This window comes from Grus americana, chromosome 1 (genome assembly GCF_028858705.1).
Source record: "Grus americana isolate bGruAme1 chromosome 1, bGruAme1.mat, whole genome shotgun sequence".
Lineage (NCBI taxonomy): Eukaryota > Metazoa > Chordata > Aves > Gruiformes > Gruidae > Grus > Grus americana.
The window spans coordinates 8,590,028-8,596,027 of record NC_072852.1 but is presented as its reverse complement, the minus strand read 5'-3'; the positions used below and the strand labels follow the sequence as shown (position 1 = coordinate 8,596,027).

The 6,000-nt window shown below is 49.2% G+C and overlaps 1 protein-coding gene across 3 annotated transcripts in view; it reads left to right on the top strand.

Annotated features, from left to right (window-relative positions):
• The first annotated feature begins 4,172 nt into the window (after window positions 1–4,172).
• Window positions 4,173–6,000, top strand: part of DMTF1 (cyclin D binding myb like transcription factor 1) — a 31,990-nt gene continuing 30,162 nt past the window's right edge. For 2 of the 3 annotated variants that reach the window (XM_054826610.1, XM_054826600.1), the window contains exon 1: window positions 4,173–4,361. The gene's annotated coding sequence lies outside the window, so the exon portion shown is untranslated. The remainder of the gene's footprint in view (window positions 4,362–6,000) is intronic. The other variant, XM_054826618.1, reaches the window with a different exon arrangement.

Genomic DNA, 6,000 nt, shown 5'->3' with positions numbered 1-6,000 from the left:
TCCGTGACACCACAGACAAGAATAGTAAACCAGTCCAGGGTCTGAACTGGGACAAGCACAACAGACTGCATTAAGCAAGACATATCTTACATACCAATGCAGAGCAGAAGAACCATTTCCCTGTGAGCACCAACTCCTGCTGCTGCCAGTGCAGAGACATACAAACGAAGACCTCCCTGGTGAGATCCAGTCCACTGAAATTAGTAGTTCCTTCTGCATTTAATGTCATGCATAACATGAACTTCCAGAAATCAAAACGCTTGCGATCCCCATCCTTCCTGCAGCACAGGGAGTGGAAAGCCATCTTGCCTCAGAAGCAGGAGACACAATGGGGCAGGGTTTGAGCAGCTGGGGTCTGCGGGTGCCCTGCACTGGAGGACGCCATGGCCTGCACTGGGCTCCAGCCAGCTCTGAAACTGCTGTAAATGAGCCATCGTGTGCCAAAACACCAGCTGGTCAGGGGAGCGTGTGGAGCCCCTGCTCAGGCAGAGTTAAGACAGAGAGGCAGCCACAAAAGGAGGAGATACAGGTAAAGACACAGGCGAAGGGAGAGACAGCTGAGGAGATGTGTGGTTGGAGATGTTCCATGCCAAAGGGGTGCACTCCCAAGGGAGTCATGGGTAAGCCACAGCAGGGCAGGGACACCCCTGAAGGACTGCAGCCCATCAGCAACCTGGGCCGGCAGAGGAGAATCATTAAGAAGCAAAAAGCAGCAGAAAGAAACTGTTACACACCTAATCAGAACCTGCTGCATTGTCACCTTACCAAAGGCACTGAGCATAACCCATAGGGCACCGAAGGGAAGTTGAGCCTGCAGAAGGGGGAGAAAATATACCTAAGTTTTTGTTTGATTGTTTATGTTCTTTTTTGATACCTGAATTGGTGATCAGAAGTTGGTGCTAACTGGTAATAAATAAAAACTCCTCCGAATTTGAGACTCCTTCCCACAACTAGGACCTCTGAAGCTCCAGAGGATGGTCCTGTACCTGTCTACTGCAGGAGAAGGCTTATCTATTGGGATGTTGGTGCTCTCTACACCAAAGGAAAGGAGCAGCTTCACCCCAAATGTTTGTCTGAAAGTGCATCTCAGTGGAGCTAAGGACGGGAGGTAGCTGTTTGTCTCAGAACAAAAATATTTCACATATCCCTGAGAAACTAAAGTTAGGAGCCTAAAGAACTTCCCAGATCGAGGTGTCCTAAGAAGTTGGGTTGATTGAAGCATTAGCAGTTTTGACTGCCTGCTGGGATCTGCAGGATTTCAATGGTTAAAGCAATTTACTTAAGTTTTAGGTATGCTGATCCCAGCCAATTAACATGAGAGTGAAAGACAGAAATAAAAGTTGTGCAAAATATCTCCTGCACCTCTGCCAATTGCTCTGGCCTGACATCAGGGAGATCCCCGTGTCAGTTCACCCATGCTGCCTGCCCACTCCTGCAACTGCTCCACCACCTTTACTGCCCCCGGGCCCTTAGCTGCACATCACCCGGGATGCCAGTCTCCCTAAGCCAAGAGGCAGACGGCAGTAAGTGATGTGTTCATACCCCAGCCCACAGACTTGATAATATAACCAAAATCTATGATTTTCTCTTCCAGCTACATCAAAATCTGCTCCAGGGCTTCCTATATTGATTACTACTCTTCTATGTCACCTACTTTATATTTACACCGTACACATTCTTACAGGTCAGTTCAAAAGGAAGCTACTAAGGCCAACCACACTGCTTGTCATCTTGTACATCACCCACCCTACCCACCTCCCAGTATTTAATACATACAATTCAAGGCCTTCTCTAACTTGTACTTTTTGCTTTTCTTCTCTTGAATCTTGCAGATTAAAACTTTTTTTTTTTCTATTAAGATAAAGGATCTACACTGAGCTTTCAGTCTCCTGTACTTCCTGTCACTGTCCACGTAATCAGATTTAGGATTATTTAGAGTTTATGCTTTGCCTTCAGGATTTACTGACCACCATGGTGAGTCATCAGCATGTTGATGATCCTCTATCTCACATCTTCTTCTTATCAAGCAGCACCACAGTCTCACTTTTTCTCAAATGCCCGATGAGGCGTGAGCATACTGTACCTACAGAACGATGCTAATTTAGCTTTAACTTCATCGCAGCAAAGAGAAAAGTTCCGTCTCTGTGATGCAACTGGTGGGTCCAGAGCACGTTGCAGTAGAGACACCTGGTGGCTACCAGGAACGTAGGCCCTCTGGAGGAAAACTCTATGGATGGGTAAAAACTGCTACTTTAAAAAAGGGATTGTTAGGTCCATAGCAAACTCTGTGTTTGATTCTTTCATCAGCTTAAGTAGCATGTAATTGTTCCCTTAACACAAGACAACTCAGGACGCATGAATTTCATTTGCTCCACAGAACAAGAGTCCGTTATTGTCCTGGTTTCAGCTGAGGTAGAGTCAATTTTCTTCATAGTAGCTGGTATCGGGCTGTTTTGGATTTGTGCTGAAAGCTGTGTTGGTAATACATTATTGCTGAGCAGTGCTTACACAGAGTCAAGGCCTTTTCTGCTCCTCACACCACCCCACCAGTGAGTAGGCTGGGGATGCACAAGAAGCTGGGAGGGGACACAGCTAGGACAGCTGACCCCAACTGACTAAAGGTATATTTCATACCACATGACGTCACGTTCAGCATATAAAGCTGGGGGAAGAAGGAAAGGGGGGACATTCGGAGTGATGGTGTTTGTCTTTCCAAGTCACCGTCACATGTGATGGAGCCCTGCTTTCCTGGAGATGGCTGAACACCTGCCTGCCCATGGGAAGTGGGGAATGAATTCCTCGTCTTGCTTTGCTTGTGTGCATGGCTTTTGCTTTACTTATTAAACTGTCTTTATCTCAACCCATGAGTTTTCTCACTTTTACCCTTCTGATTCTCTCTCCCACCAGGGAGGAGGGGGAGTGAGTGAGCGGCTGCGTGGGGCTAAGATGCCGGCTGGGGTTAAACCACAGCAGTTACAGAGTAAGATTTTATCCTGTTCATGAAACACCAGGGAACTCCAGTCATCATTTCTTCTACATTTACCTTGATCGTGATCTAAAGTAAATGTTCCCAAGTGTGATTATATCATGTACCTGTGAGGAAAGTGATATTCTTTCCACAGCACGAACAGGGAATGGGGCACATATATGGGTCATAATCCCAAAACTATGCAGAAAACTCTTGCAGATCTGTGACTAAGACACAGGACAGTGACATACAGTTCCCGGTGCCTCGGTCCACAAAGTGCTGCCGCGTGATCTGGCAGCAGTGGTTTATCATCATATCTCACTACAACACATCCAACCCTGTTTGCCCCAGTATCTTGAAGGTGTAGCAAGCTCAGAGCAAACAGAAAGACCTGAAACCTTACAGGTAAGATGAGGTTGCCTAATCATAGTCACCTAGTCCCATCTGAGAAATCCTAGACTAGATGTAGCATCTCTCCTGCCTTGCCTCCCTCCAGTTGCTGCTTCGGAAGTGCACAGGGCTCTCCCGGTCATGCTGATCAGTCCCTTGCAGGCATCTTCGACACTTTGGGGGTTTTAAGGTATTAAAAAGCCCCAGATGTTTAGGATAACTGCATCTTGCCTGACAGATTCTGCAAGCCTCTCCTGAGACTTCAAGATGCCTACACCCTGTGAGGAAGGTTTGCAGAAAAGCTGTTTACAGGGGACAAGGGCATGTTTTAAAGCTCCCGAGGTTTGGGGGAGGACGTGACTAGAGGTTTAATCCATAAAGTAGCCATAAAGGGACTTTGTGGTACAAGTGTAAAAACACAGGCAAGGGATTCCGCTCACCTTCTTATCTACCTGGTCTGTCTGTAAGGAGGCTCAGTGGGTGACCTTCTTTGCCAAGGATCAGGGTGCCTGCAGGCACACCCTTCACGAAGCGGTGAACACCACAAGCCGCACACCACTAGCTGCTTGTTTATTCTCGTCTTTAAGTCTCATTTTTGATTAACAGACCATTTTCTTTCCAGCTCATTAGGCAGGAGGAAAATGAAAAGCGAGCCATGAAGGAACTGCGGATGGGAAGAGGGGCTTTTCCTCAGGGCCGGGCGGGGGGGGGGGGGGGGGGGGCTTCCCGCCCCCCGAGCAGCGAGGAAAGGAAAGGCACCGTGCGCTTTGTGGCACCACCGCCTCAGCGGACCCCGCGCCGTGCGCTTTGTGGCGCCGCGGCAGGGCGGAAGCGACGGGTGGACGGGCGGCGGGCCCTTCCGGCGGGCTCGCGGGCTGCCTGTGCCTTGCCCTGCCGCTGCCTCCGCCTCCCCCACTCGCCGCTCGCTGCCGCTCGGCGCCTCCATCCTGGTACTTGGGAGTCTCCATCCTGGTTTCTCAAGTGCCCGGACCCAAAACAGGAAGTAAGTGAGCGGGGGCCTGCGGGCTGACAGGGCCGGGAGCGGCCGGGCAGCGGCGGCGGAGCGGAGCAGAGCAGACTGAGGAGATCGGGAGGGGGAGGCGGCCATGTCCGGCCTCACGCCTCAGCCGCGGCCGGACTGGGCTGGGCCGGGCCGGGTTGGGCTCGCAGCGGAACTGGCAGCGATCTCGGCCAGCACCGCCGCCCGCCGAGAAGACGGGAAAATGGCGGCGGCGGCCCGGGACCAAATGGCGGCGCTGGCGGCCGGGGGGCAGCGGGGGGCTGAGGCGGGCCCTGAGGCACGGAGCCGCCGCCTGCGAGGCGCTGCCCCCGCCCCGGGGGCAGTGCCGGGGGCTGGGGCAGGGCGGCTGCCTCCCGCTGGCTTTCTCCCTCGGGCCGCGATCCGTTGTTCCTCGACTGCCCGGGGAGCTACGGGGCGTCAGGAGCGCCGCGCAGAAAGAAATTTGGGAAGGGAGGGGGGCAGCAAAATAGGGGAAAACCTGGAAACTATCAAACCACGGTTGCCTTGGGGCAACAGGGGAAGGGGAGGGCGGCGTGCGGGTTTGGGTTTTTTTTGTTATTTATGTTTTAAACTCCTTTCCCCTTACATTCATGTCTGTAATAAAAGGCCACCTGCACGAACACGTTCAAATCTCCCGATTTCCCCTCGCTGGGTCTGCGGTTGGGGTATCCTAAGCTTGTGTCTTTTATCTGTTTTCTTTCTTCTCCCCCCACAGCGAGAGTTGCGATTTGAGGTTGCTTGGGGCTTTATTTTTAAGTGGAGTCTGTAATGTGTAACTCTGCCAAGATATCAGGGTTTTCCTCTAAAAGCTGTACCAGGCTTTTCTGCACTAGAGTTACGCTCTCTGTTTTGCCAAAAAAAAAAAAAAAAAAAGATTCCGGTCGGGCAAGCCTATTTTTCTGTCCTTTTTTTTTCTTTTTGAGGTGTCTATTCTTGGTTGTGCACTTCAGCTCAGTGAAGCATGTTACACTTCTGTTACCTACATCCTTAGCCAACAGATAGTATTTGTATGTATTTATTCACAAAGAGTTACTATTGTTCAGCCCCATCTGGCCATTGTAAGTTATGTGTTGAAGTAATCTAGAAAATGCTTTTTGTTTGCCAGCACTGCTTTGGCCATAGATGTAAGTTGGCTTCTTGACAGTGTAGTTAAAGTCCCGTTGCAAAATCAGGAGATGCAGGCTTTGCAGTGAAATGGACACATCCCATTCAAATTCTGATTTCCATCAATCCATATGAATATAATAATGGCAACAACTTCATGCTTATTTTCCAGATACTTACTGAAACTTCCTAGATCATGTTTTATGGCTTACCAAAAGATTGAACGTTAATTAAAACTCCTTAAATAGAATGCCTAACGATACTGATTTTTGTCTTAACCACTCAAAATTATAAAAGGTGGGTGTATAAGAGACGAAAACCTCCATGTGTCTGTACTGTATTTTACATTTTCTAATAGTCACTTATTTATAAGCATTAATTCTGTGCTCATTTGTCCATCAGGAAGCAACAGAGCTGTGGCTTTGCTTGTCAATCTTACACCTTGTACAATTAGGATAACAATCAACTTTTCATATTTTATTGCATGCTAAATTTCTGCCTGTTGTTTATAAAGGTG